Source organism: Kogia breviceps, chromosome 5 (genome assembly GCF_026419965.1).
Source record: "Kogia breviceps isolate mKogBre1 chromosome 5, mKogBre1 haplotype 1, whole genome shotgun sequence".
Lineage (NCBI taxonomy): Eukaryota > Metazoa > Chordata > Mammalia > Artiodactyla > Physeteridae > Kogia > Kogia breviceps.
Genome location: NC_081314.1, coordinates 18,499,769 through 18,514,422, shown reverse-complemented (window position 1 = coordinate 18,514,422; position 14,654 = coordinate 18,499,769).

Genomic DNA, 14,654 nt, shown 5'->3' with positions numbered 1-14,654 from the left:
GTAGCAGGAGGTCAGTGAGCTCGTGACAAATCTCCACTGCAGCCTCACGGGGAGACCAGAGGTGAGCAGAGGGGCGACGTGGCCACAGACACCTGCACAGTGTAAAGGAAAATGATTTCCCCTTAGAAACTAGAGATATGATACCACTGACTTTGAGCTCCCAGGATTAGCAAAGAAATGTAATGCCCACCTGTTCCCTCATAGGCAAATTGTAATTTTTCTCTGCAGTAGCTTTCAGTATTTTCTTTTGTTCTTGATGTTATACAATTTCACGAGGAGGTATCCAGTTGTGAGTTTGGGGTCCTTTATCTTGCATGTCTTTCTGTGACCTTTTCCAATCTGAAAATCTGCAGAGTTTTTTCAGTTCTAAGTTTTCTCATATTGTTTCTTTATTTTCTCTTTTCCATGCTCTCTGGTCTTTCTTTTTTAAAAAAAAAAACTCTCTAATTCATGGATTCTGTCTTTATCTGGGCCCATGCTGCTATTCGGCACATCTATTAAATTTTCAAAACTAGTTGATGATCATGGAATCCTAATTAATTCTTTTTCATACCACTTGTTCTTAATTGATGGTGTACCAACCTCTCATATCTGAATATTAATTACACTTATTTTAGCTATTTCCCCCTTCTCATGGACGTTAGCTATTTTATTTGTTGACTTCGGTTCTTATTTTTAATGATGTTTGTTTTTCTTAAATGTTTGGACATTCTTAACTATTGTTTGTGCTAGAATCTGAAACTCCTGTTTGCCTGAGTACATAAGTGCTGGTTCCAGCTTCCTTCGGTGACTTGGGTGGGTGAGGGGCACGGAGGTGGAGGGCAGAAATTGCAAACTAGTAGCTCGCTTGCCTTCTGAGAAGGGGGCTAACCCCTCCAGGAGTGTGTGTAAGTCACCTGGAGTCATTTCTCTCCTTCCGTGGCCCAACTGCCCTTCTGAGTTTCCTGGGTCAGGACTCCTGCTGCTTCAGATAGCTATGCTCAGAGTTTATTCTGGGGACAAATGCATGAATCAGCCACTCTCTTTCTCTCTTCCTTTCTTCCTGTCTTTCTTCCTTCCTTCCTTCCTTCCTTCCTTCCTTCTCTCTCTCTCTCTCTCTCTCTCTCTCTCTCTCTCTCTCTCTCTCTCTCTCTCTCTCTCTCTCTCTTTCTTTCTTTCTTTCTTTCTTTCTTTCTTTCTTTCTTCCTTGGATGTCTGAGGTTACTTCTAGCTCTGTTCTGCCTCTCTGGGTTGTCTCTCCCCTTCTGGAGCTTTTATCCTGGGTCTAAACCTCACCCATGCTCTCTGCTCAGTAGGTGTGAGGAGGGAAAAGGGCCTGGTGGGCTCAGCTGTTCCGAATACTGAGCTTTGTTAATTAACCTGATGGTTGCCCCAAAGCCCCTCCTGGTCTCTCTGTTTGTTGACTCTGAGCTTAAAATATTTCTGGAATTTCTATTACTTCCCTGGTAGTTTTCTGTTGTTTGTGTGCTATGGCTCTTTTTTCCTGCCCTTATATTTCTTCAGACTGATCCCATCTGCTTTCTATCTTCCAAGAATTTTTCAAAATCTGAGGATAGATCCTTTTCTTGCCGTGGTGGATTCCTTTACCTCCTCCCCTTTTCATCCATTTATCTTATTTAATTCTCACCATTATTCAATGAAAGAGGTATTCATGATGACCTTATTTTTTCAGAAGGAAAACTAGGGCTCAGAGAGGTAACTTCCCTGAGGTGTCACAGCTAGAACTTGGTGGTGTTGGAAGCTGAACACTGGTTCAACTAACTCCGGGTTGTAATTACAAGTATTCTCACCACTTGTCAGGGACTTTCTCTGTGTCTGCTTCTTACTTCCTTCCCCCTGTGGCCTAAGAGCTCCTTGAGAAGCCAGGGTTGTTCTGGAACCCCCTTTGGGTCCTCTGCAGCACCTTGCACTGTGCAGAGAACACCAAGCATGGGTCAGTGGCAACATGCCCAAGGCCACCTGACTAGGAAGTGGCAGATCAGGATTTAACCCAGGAAGTCGGGCCCCAGAGACTGTACCCTAATGCGATCTTCCATTCAGATCTGAGGTGTCATTCACAAACTTCCTCTCAAGCATCTCTTTCCTGTCACTAGGCCAACAGACAATTTATGCTGAGGGAAGACTGCCCTTGGAGAGCTTCCACTGCTGTATTTCATGACAAGCATCAAGGCACTATTTGACCCTCAAAACCAAGACCACGTATTATTTTGATGAAACAGAAGAGAAGAGAAACAAAAAGAAAAGAAGAATACAGAATATGGGCTGTATGTCAGAGCTATTAACAAACTACACAGACACAACAGAGACTGGGAAAGTGGTAGAGACCGTGTCTGGGCCAGGAAGGAGTGGGGACTGTGGACGTGGCAAGACCAGGCTAGAGGAGGCAAGGCGAGAAGCTGCTGTTCATGACCTGCCCCTAATGAGTGGTGTCACTTTCAGAAGTGGACCTCTGTGGGCTTCAGTGTTTCCATTTGTAGGATAAGGTCATCTCTACGGTCCCCTTAACACTGATATGTAAGGTTCTAAATAAATAGCAAACTCACTTTTATCAGAACTAAAAACTTAACTCATGAGTCTTCCCAGCATCTCTACTCACCCTTGTCTTTCAGAGCCCTGGGTACTTCTCCAATCCCATGCCTCATTATCCTTCACCTTACACTTTTCCCCTCTAGCCCACAGACCTAGGCATGGCTTTCCTGTGTAAATGTCATTATATTTTCTGCACCCAAGTCCTTCCTCATGTCAGGTTGCAGCATCCCCCTTCTGACCACCCACCCACCCACACATGCCCATTTTGAGCCAGGCTAATTATATTTGCTATTTTTAAGACTCTGTTTAGGTATAATTTCCTCCAGGAAGACCTTTCTGATACCCCTCCCCAGGCTCTGTGCTTCTCTCTGCTGCCTGAGGGGGGCCCATGATGGACCACAGCACTAATCTAATTTAAACCTAACATCCTGGGCAAGCAAACATTAGCTCTGTTTTTACAGATGTGGAAACTAAGACTCAGCAAGATTGAGGAACCCACCCAACACTGCACACCATCAAGTCTCAGAGCCAGAAGTCAAACCCAGAGTGTGTGCTCTGGCCATCTTTGTAGCATCCGCGTCATAAGGCTGGGGCACAAATGAGATAATGCCCCAACACCCCAAGCTGGTGGGGTGATGATGGCAACCTTGCAAAGGCCAGTGCACAGGTCATGGAGGATAGAAAAAGGCTGGGCTGAGAGACTGATGTAGGGGGGACCTCAGGCCCCACTCTGAATGGGGAGGGGAGCACAGGGGCAGCCTGCGAGTCCCACTTCCTGGGCACATAAACTAACCATCACAGTTGGGTTGGAGGAAAGGAAGTATGTCCTAAGCAAAGGGACAGTGGGTGCCAAGGCACAGAGAGAAGCTACAGAACTATGCATGTTGAGATGTGTGTGTGTCTGAGTGTATCTATGTGTAAGTAGGTCTACGTGTGTGTATATTTCTGTGTGTGTGAATGTGTGTGCGTGTGTGTTGGTGGAAGGGCAGGGGAATACACAGAAGCAAAAGTTTGCCAAAAGACAGCAGAAGCTGAGTCTACAGAGGTGGGCAAGGTCTTACCTGCCATGCTGAGGAGCTTTACTTTATACTGAGGCCCAAATCAGGCTGATCATCAGAATCATCTAGAATCTCCTAGGCATCATTTTTGAAAATAGATTCTGTGGCCCTCTCAAGACCCAATTAATCAGGTTAAACCAGAAACTTATATTATTAGAAAGCCCCCTTTTGTCCCCCAATCTGATGACTACGTTTGAGAATTCCTTCTTTAGACAATGGAAGCCACTGAAGTATTAAATGGCAAGGTCCAAATTTTGTTGACATTTAACTCTCTTCCTGGTTTAAATGTTTGTGATTTTCACATGAATAGGATAACTTTTCCACGGTGGCTCCAAGTATCAACACAAGTAGAATGTGCCTGAGAAAAACTTGGCTGAGATCCTCCCTGGTATGCTTATCTTTGCAGACACAACCTAATTGGGATCAGAAGGGCCAGGGAGCTGGGAGGCAGAAAGACGGAGTTCTCTGTCACTGTCATCCACATTTCCATGGAGATCCATTCATTCATCAAGCATTTATGTGAGTCTCACAGAGTACCCAGTCCATGCCACACTCAGTGAGGGACAGGAAGACAGCAGAAGCCAGCTTACAATTTTGCAGACTCGTGTACCTGAAACACACAGTTTTGAAAAGAACAGAATACAGAGCTCTTTCAAACCAATGTTTAAGACAAGTGTGAGGCAAGATGGTACAGATGCAAAACATACATGTCAAAGACCTCATCTTGTTTAACAAGGCAACTCACACAAGTGGCTAATACACACCTGGCACATAGGCAGCATTAAATAAATGTTGGTGCCTTGCCTTCCTGAGTTATTAGTAAATCTATCACCCCCTTTTCAGGAGTGATAGTCCTTGAGATCCTGAAATAAATTTTTAAAAGGAAATAGCATTGGGCTTCCCCGGTGGTGCAGTGGTTGAGAATCCGCCTGACGATGCAGGGGACACGGGTTCGTGCCCCGGTCTGGGAAGATCCCACATGCCGCAGAGTAGCTGGGCCCGTGAGCCATGGCCACTGAGCCTGCGCGTCCGGAGCCTGTGTTCCACAACGGGAGCGGCCACAACAGTGAGAGACCCGCGTACCACAAAAAAAAAAATTTAAAAAAAAGGAAATAGCATGTCTGGCTTCTAGAATTGTAGGAGATTTTATTACTATCATGGTGTTCATCTGGTTGACATAGTAGACAGGACACTGGATGGGTGTAGCTGAGCTCCAAAACAGATATTCCAGATAAGACTTCCATAGGAAATAGAAATACCCTTTCCTCAGGATATTTGTTAGTCCTGTTTCAATTTAGACCCTTTGAAGCACACCCAGGGAAACGATCAGAGTCATCACCACCACCTCCAACCCCAGAGAAAAATGTTTTTCTGAAAGAGGCCCTTCTTCTTTGTGAGCTTTAAATGCCTTGTGACATTCAATACTAAAGTTCTTTAATCATCTCTCACATCCAGTCTCAATAGGTCAAATGCACAAATTCACATTTATCTTGCATGTCAACTAGGGGGAAGTGAACCTTTCTTAGAGAGTAGGCTGCAGGTTATCCAAGGATGGTTTTTAAGATGATAAGAAAGTACAGGAGCTAAGGATGGAAAATGTCTTCAACCTGCAGCAGCTCTGACCTCAGACACACCCAGGCCCAGGGTTGCTCTCTCAACTCTAGAGGAAACCATTCTCAAAACGGAGGTCCTACGTTCTGAAGTGACTCTATGGTGTATTTCTGAATTTCCCCATCTTGTACAGAGTGTGCAGATATGCCCCCTCATCTCTCACGCTTAGTTCCTACCACCACATACTAAAAGGGACTTCACTCTTCCACTATGGGGTAAAACAAGCATCACCTTCTTAGCCAACTGGTTTGCAGCCCCATGACCTGTACTAGCCCTCCTCTGACCATGTTCACATTTACCCTCCCCTCCACATAGCTGTGATTCTTTGAGGGTCCAACATAGTGAGCCTGAATTAACAGAAAGTAAGAGTCCAAGGACTGAATTAAATGACTATAATTTAGGAAATAATATCAGCTAAAATCTGACACTCAAGGAAAGAAGAGAATAAAACCTTGATAAATTTTAAATCTTGATAAATTAATTCTTGTCTGTTACTCTTAGAGAGATACACCTTGAAATACAAGAGAATTCCCCCAATATAATATGTAGGCTTTTTGCTAAGATGCACCTGAGCTTTGCCCTGAAAGGAGGATTCAGACCCTAAGACTCAGATATGAGCACATGTGAACCACATTCTCTTCTCAGAAGAGCAGGTCCCTCAGTGCCTTGAGCAAAGTCCTGGCCAGTGAGAAAGGCCTAGAAATGCTTACTGTGAAAGGAACCCGACTAGCTGACAACACAGCTGTGGCTACCATGGCATAGAGCTGGGTCCTATATTACGAGGAGACTGTCCCTCCGCTGGTCCTCACTGAGAATTCCAGGCTTTATCTTAAAACTGCATTAGATAGATACTGAGAGACATATGCTCTGTTGTAGCACAGCAACTTTCCTGCCAAGAGCAGCTAAAAATAATAGGGGGAAAAATCCATTTTAAGACACCAGAGACCCATCAGGCCCTAGGACTTAAAGGCTCAATATCCTGGAGAGAAGAGAAATTCACTGAGGTGAGTTCTAATATTCTATTCCAGTTTTTCCTTCAAGTCACTTGCCACTTCTTAAGTGATGTAGCAAGTCAAGCAGAAAGCAGCTGGTAAGCACCTGAGAACCTGAATAGAATTTTAGGCAGTGTCCTGGGCATGGGGAGATCACATTGGGAGTTCAGGACTACCAAGATAGGCAGGACATATGGTTCCAGAAACACAGAGAAAAAAGAAAAGAAATGCAGACTGTGAACCCAACATCAGGTACAACTTTTCCACTCAAGGCCTTGCTCATTCCTAAAGAAGGCAAACTGGGCAGAAAGGAGCATCAAAGAGGCTCAGAAGGTAAGCAGAGCTTTGGGCAGGCTCATTGGGCAGGGAGGGGAGGGGAGATTAAACATCAGGATTGCTCCACAGAGGAAGCTCCTCTCACTTGAGATGCATGAAGGGCTAAATTCTAGGGGCCAATGCAGTCAGGGATTAGGCTTTTTAGAGGTTTGGTGTCAGCCTTCCACATTGATAAGAGAAGAATTAGTAATCTAAAAGACAGATCAGTTGACAATATTCAGGGAATTCCCTGGCATTCTAGTGGTTAGGACTCAGAGCTTCCACTGCAGGGGGCATGGGTTTAATCCCTGGTCAGGGAACTAAGATCCCACATGCCACAGGATGCAGATATATATATATATGAATAAATGAAAAGAAACAGACCCCTCACCACCAACACCCTTCCTCCACAAAAAAAAAAGTCCTTTCCCCTAAGATTGGGAACAAAGCAAGAGTGTCTGCTTTCACTTCTTTTAACATCGAACTGGGTGTCCTGGCCAGTGCAATAATGCAAGATAAAATAATAAATGGCCTACAGATTGGAAAGGAAGGAAATCTTTATTCCTAAATAACATGATTATTTACATAGGAATTTCTCCACCCATGTCCTCACTACAGAACCTGCATGGCACCCTTTTCCTCCACACCTACAATACCTCTCCTTTTTAAGGACAACCTCAAACATATCTGCCTCATTAAAGCCTGCCCTGATACTTCCAGCCTCAAACTCTCTCCCCTTTCTCTTAAGTTTTTACTTCAGTGCAATTCAGTAAACAATGTACTAGGCACTGGGGATTCCCATAGAATTTTATTTACCCATTTCTGTGCTATTTACCACTCAAGAAAATTTTAAAAATATAAATACATTTCCTTAAAAAAATGTCAAAGTTAAGCTAAGATTTCCTTTCACAAATATCCTCAATCCCAGCTCCTCCAAACCTACCCAGCGGTAACCACTGTTATCATTTTTGTTTGTAGCCTTTGGAACTCCTGGTCTTTCATTGTTTTGTATTTTACATAAATATCTTTGTCCCCTAGAAGATATATAAAATTAGTTTATGTTATGCTTTTTTTCCCTTTGCTTTACATTTTTCATAAAAGAAAGGACAACATACATAATTACTTGCCACTTACTTAATTCAAAAGTGTACCCTAAAGATCTACTGATAGATCTAACTCCTTCTTCTTAACCTTTGTATAATTTTCATTGTATGGTTTTAACCTCTGTTTATTTAGATACTCACCTATTGTGCATTTGCAGTATTGGTTGTTTGCAGTATTATGATATTATGAATATCATTGCAATTACCATAATTGTATATGCCTTTTCTGTGCACATGAATGAATGTCCATCTGTGGTACAAACCAAGAAATTGAAATTCTGGATCAGAGTATGTCCACCTTTTTTGTTAGTAGATATTTCCAGATTGCCTTCCAAAACTTCCTTGAAAGCAGGATCTTGGTTAAGTACATCTTAGCATTCTGCCTCTAGCCCTAAACTGTTCACACAGTAGGCACTCAGTAAGTATTTTTAAGTTGATGGATGAAAGAGTGCATGGTTATACTGAAAATATTCTGAATCATTTCTCTGACCCACCATGTAAAGACTTGCAGCATTTTTTTTTCATTAGTTCTGTCACATTTGGGTGTTTCTCTGTGTGAAATTTATATTTTCTTGAATTTTTAAATTTTATTTTATTTATTTTTTATACAGCAGGTTCTTATTAGTTATCCATTTTATGCATATTAGTGTATATATGCAGTATTTAACTTTTTATGAACGCCTTGTCTAGGCTTCAACTTATAAACCATAAATGCTATGTCTTCTATTTTTCTGCTTCACACATAGCAACTAGCACCTAGATGGGTGTTTGATAAATATAGGTGTTTGCTCAATCAGTGAGTAGATTCAATTTATGTTTATAGTAAAATAAGTTGGGGAAATAATCATTGTGATTATAGCAACACACAGTGAACATCAAGTAAGAGTGACACTGCACAGGCCAATTACTGTGAGAAGAGCTCTAGGCAGTGGACATGTTTCTCTAGACCAAATGACACAGTAATGGTGGTCATTAACTGAGAACACAAAACGATTGGCTAAGGGCCATTCCTCTTCAGTAGCAATATGTCAGCACTGAGAGATGGTGGAATTGCACTAGGGAGGGGAAGGTGGTTCCATTCCACATTAACAGAGCTCTCAACGTCTGATGTTGTTCAAATGTGCCACTTAAAACATTTCAAGGCAAGGACATTGGTGAGAAAGAGACCTAAGCTTGTCCTGCGTTAAGGATCTTAAGAAGCAGTGTCTCAGAGCTTGTTGATGAGTCTGACTTGTTTTATGCCCAGACGAATAGGGCTTGGGCCCACCACACATCTCCAAAGTGGCCTCCAAAAATCCACCATCGGAACCTACCTCATTCTAATAGTATTGCTTCTCAGAAGCCTCAACCTCAGAGGTGAAATAAATCCCAATCATTAAAGCAAAAGAAATGCTCCCCTCTCATTTCCACAAGTGTCCATTTCTTCCAAGTTTTTCTAATCATTTTCTCATTAGTCTCATTCTCCATTGCACTATCATTATTATTCTGTTTATGTAACATCATTCATTGAGCACCTTCCAGACTCCTTCCCGCCAGCATGCACAATACATTCCAATTATGTAATTATGCCATTGTAATCAAATCATTAAGATTCACATTAAACATGTATTAAAGTTCATAAGAAAAAAAAAAACACAAGCACTAGACACAGGCAGTAAGAGGGAGGGAAGCAAACAAACATGCTTGTAATGGTAACTTGCTTTTAAAAAGCCCATGACTGCAGATTTAGGGTCTTGGAAGAATTGTGTAACTGAGAAGAGGTTGTTGATTTCTAAAAATGAAAAGCAGCTCTCCCCTTTCTACCCCTGTGATTCCATTGAGTTAATCCCTTGATTATAAAATAAATTATAGAAAACAACTCAAGATAAGGTCACTGCATTTGGGGCACACACACACACACACACAGTGAATAAAACAAAAAGGGCTGTACAAGAGATTTTCAACTACTCACTGGCTTGGGAGAAATAATACCGTACCTGTGAAGAATGTCAGTTTACTAAAGGATTTGAGTCGCATGTGATATCTACACAATAAATTTAGAAATACAAGACCAGACTTACTAATGTTGGTTATTTCCTATTAGAGATGGCTCCTATAGTGCTGCCAGCTGAGAACAGCCAGATGATAATGGTGCCCTGAGTTGGGTTGTGTGAGTCCAGTGGTAATGCCAGTAATTTGCACCTCATATTAGAGAGATTTGGTGGGGGAGGGCTTTAAAATAATACTCAAGACTACAGTCCAGGTCCCGCCCAGACCTACTGAATCAGAAACTTGGTGTGGGGTTACCAATCTGTTTCAACAAGCCCTACAGGAGATTCTCAAGGACACTATAGTTTGAGGACTACTGGGCAGGACCCTGCCCAAGACTGGGTGATGGAAAGAAGGAGAAAGACACATTTAAGGGGTACTCACCGTGCTGTGGCCACTGGGTTAGACACTTTAGGTATATGATTGCATTTAATATTTTAATAATGTATTTATTCACTCAATAAACATATCCTGCCTAAGTCAAGACCTTGTTAGGGTCTGGAAATATAAAGATGCATAAAGCACAATGCCTACCTTCAAGGAGACATGCAGTAAGTTAATAATTATAAAGTAGTAACAATAATTGTCATCATATATTGAGTGCTAATTGTGTGTCAAGGACTCTGCCAAGTACTTTACCTGTATTATCTCTAATCCTCACAGAAACCTTAGGGATGCTAAGGTGGTGTTATTGCCAGTTCCCATTTGAGGAAGCTGAAGACTTAAAGCGGTTAAATAACTCACCCAAAGGCACATAGCTCACAAGTGGTTAAGTTGGGATTGAACCATATTCTTAATCACTCCAGCACTAGTTTCTAACCTACAGGTCCAATTCTCATAAGTACCATCTCATGAGGAATCCAAAAAAATTCACAAGTGCCCAAGCATTTTCTGCAGCCTGATTAAATTACAGGCCCAGCTCTTATGTTTAATGTTATTTTTCAAGTGTTACTAATGCTATTGCATTTAATAAAATAGTGGTTACATAGTAATTGTTGTCATTTGTAATTTTCTAAAGATACTACAAGTAGAGTTACTATTTTTTGGGAAATCACAAAATGTGGGGCTGTCAAAGAGAGCTCTTACTTGGAAACATTGGGAACCATATGTTTCCATATGGCACTATACCACACAACATTGAAAGGGTCTGAAGTCTCCTCCAAATTTGAATAATGTATGATCTAATCTCCATTAAAATAAACAAAAGGGTATGTGTACTCCCAAAATCTATGGATACTCTCAAAATCTAGTTTGAGAGCCACTGCATTAAAAGCTAAACACTTTCACATAATGGGACCAGTTGGTGACAGTTCGATTTTAAACATAATTACCAATGTATTACCACTAAAAATTCACTTTAAAAATTACCCAGGGACTTCCCTTGTGGTCCAGTGTCTTGTACTCCACGCTCCAGATGCAGGGGGCCCGTGTTCAATCCCCAGTTGGGGAACTAAATCCCACATACATGTCACAACTAAGAAGTCCGCATGCCACAACTAAAAGACCCCACATGCCACAACAAAGATCCCATGTGCCACAACTAAGATCCAGAACAGCCTAAATAAATAAATAAAAATTTCTTTATTACCCAAAGTCTCTGACAAAGAGACCACACAAATGATTCAGAACACTCCTGTTGCAAGGCCCTTGTTTTTGCCTAGGAATTCTTTGAGGAACCATCCTTTACTTATTGTACTTGTGGTTCAAGTGGTGCTGACACTACCCTAAATTTCAGGTTTGGGCTCATGGCCCCTACCTGGTCAATCAAAGAACCTGAACCTCAGACCCTGGCCACAGTGTTTCATTCAGGAATGGGCATATGGCCAAGCTGAGCCAGGCCAGTCAGAGCCTTTCCCAGGGCTTCTAATGGAATTGTTAGGAAGAAGAATTCTATATTTGCTGTAATACCAACTATTACATAAGCATAAGCCAAGAACTACAGATGACTATCTTTCTACCACATGGAGAGTCTGCTTGAGAATGAAGTCAACACTGAGGACAAATAAGCCAAGAGATAAGAGAAAAATATGCAGATTCCTAATGATGATATTTGAACTTCTGGATCCAGGATCACCTAAGACCACCTAATGCCAAAAACTCAGCCTCTGTGCACCGGTGCCAAGTCGAATCTCAGAGACAGAGTTTAGGGTAAAGCAGAAAAGAATAACTTTATTGCTTTGCCAGGCAATGGGGGACACAGCAGGCTTGTACCCTTAAAAGTGTGTGTCCCAACCCAGGAGGATTTGGTGAGGAGTTTTACAGCAATGGTTCAAGGGTAGGTTGCTGATAAGATTAGAGTATGTGCAGGGCCTGCACTCCTTTAATCTGGTCTCAGGTAATATCTTGATGAGTTTCTCTGGTTCCTTTAATCTGACCTCCAGTGGTTTTCTCTGGAATGAAGAATGCTAACATCTTCCATTTGTTGGGGTTTTTTTTTTTTCTGTAAAGAGCTCAAAGATATTGTTCTGTGTATCCCTTGAGGCATAACCAGGACCCTGCCCCAAGGCTGCACTATTGTTTCTTGGCTGCTCCTCCCTTGCCTCTGCATCCCCTCCCTTCCCTGATTAGCAACTGTTCAAATCTGCCCTTTGGAACTCAGAGAAGGTCATGGAGGCTGGATTCTGTTCCCTACAGACAAGTAATGGAGGACATGGAAAGGTTTCCATGCCCAGGAGCCCCACAGAGTACTGCTTGGTTTCACACCTATACTTCTTTTACTTACTAAACATGGGGCAGTATCTTCCCTGGGGCTTTTTTAAACTAGTTTGAATTGTTTTTCTTTCTCTTACAAGTGTCCTAACCAATACATCAGTACTAGGTGTGGGTTACTATGAGTTACAGATCTACATGGAAGTGGCTGAATTTAGGTGGACTGAGATATAGTGAGGATTCCCCTTCCACACATTCAAGTTGGTAATCGTTTTTATGGACTTACAAAAGAGCTGGTTAAACCATCACATGTTATGCTTTGAGATTCAGCTTAGAAGAAAATATTATCATGATGTTAGAGTGAGTTTCTATTTCAGTGCAGTCTGGCCAATCTACAAGCAGAAAGGGAAGGCTATAGAGCCTTGCTAAGAAACAGTGACCAGCAATATAAGAGGGCTAAGAGTCAGATACTGTCTTCCTAAAGCTAAAGTTAGTGTAAGTCAAGGTAATTAGATGGGAAATGCAGAGGCAATTAAGATTGAGACTTAGAAGAAGCCAGGAATGTGGAGTGAGCCTAATGGCCCAGGCCCCTTCCAACACCTCCAATGGTTCGCTTCCTGCTTGAAAAATACAATTACCCCCATTGCAAAGAGCTCCAGAATGAGGGTCACATTAGCCTTGCCTCAATCCATTGTTTGAGAAGACAAGATGGAAGCAGTTAAGCCCAGGGCTAGGAGCATGCACAGAGCTCTTGAGCCTGTTGCTAAGAGAGAGACACTGTAAAAACAGGGTCAGAATTCATAGACCATGACTCCATAAGATCTCTGGCTTTGGTTAATATTCCTTGAAGGTTCTGGAAAGCTACCAACTGGCTAATTGGTCCAACTACAAGTCCTGAAAATAAAGGCCCATGATTGCTCTGTTCCTAAGGTCAGCCCCAATGCCCTAGACTCCCTACAACAGGAAGTGAACTATGACAATAAATACAGCTCCTAGAAAAGAAATGCATTCCACTTCCCAGCTCACACGTGGTTGTGGAGAGCAATAGATAAGGGAAATGCTTTCAAATCAGATCAAAGACAGTCATTTTGACCCAGCAAGGAACTCCCTCCTTCATCAGGGTGTCCTTGGAATGTTCATCCAGGAAGACATGGTACATGATATTCACTAGTGCCAACATCATTATTTCCTCATTCCCTATTTTTTTCCAAAAAAGAAATATCTTATTGTGGCTATATTCTTTTGCCTTCACCACTTCCTTCCTGGTATGTTGGGAGTGATTAAATGTATGATTTGACCTTGGTTTACATTTGAAGAGGCAACAGACAGCATACAATAACAAGGGAGTGAAGGGTGGACAGGATTGATATATAAATGAAGCTTCAAAGGACTCCATAATGCATTGTTTCTTTTTTTAAAAATGTACAGAAAAGAAATATATTGGGGGAGGGTTTTTGTTCTCATAGTAAAAACCAAAACATATTGGTTTTCAGGGAGTCCATATGGTATAGTTTTAGTATTGTACTGGTTTAAGAGTCAGACCTAGATTTGAATCAAGTCTTTCACCTTCCCTATCACACAAAAGGAAACTACTTTTCTTAGACTGATATGTTTTTTCCCTGTTCTTACACTTTTACTACCATTGCATATGTTCATAAATAATACATAGCATTTACATAGTATTTATTGATTATTTTAAATTTACATTAATAGTATGCTATACTTGTCCTTGAGAAACTTGGCTTTCACTTGACATCATGTTTTTAAGATTTATACATTTGGATATGTTCATTCATTTTAATGACTTGATAGTATCCTAACATACAGATAAATCACCCTTTACTTATTTATTCCCACTCTGACCTTTTGGGGTTTTTCTATTATTATAATTTGTTTTTACAAACAATGGGACAGTGAACATCTTTGAGCACATCTTATATATGTGTAAGAGAATTTTCTAGAGCAGGGGTCCCCAACCCCCAGGGCCATGGACCAGTACCAGATCACAGCCTGTTAGGAACCGGGCTGCACAGCAGGAGGTGAGTGGTGGGACCGAGTGAAGCTTCACCTGCCGCTCCCCATCGTTCCCCATGGAGTGAATTCCTAGGCTCGAATTACTGCCTGAATTACTGCCTGAAACATTGCTCACATTACCACCTGAGCCATTCCCCCCCACCATCTGTGGAAAAATTGTCTTCCATGAAACCAGTCCCTGGTGCCAAAAAGGTTGGGAACCGCTGTTCTAGAACATATACCTATACAGGAGCTTGCTGGGTGTAGCATGCACGCATCTTCAAATGTACTAGGTCTTGCTCTGGTGTAGTTTTACCATTCAACACTCCAGCCAGTAGTGGACAGGAATTCCTGTT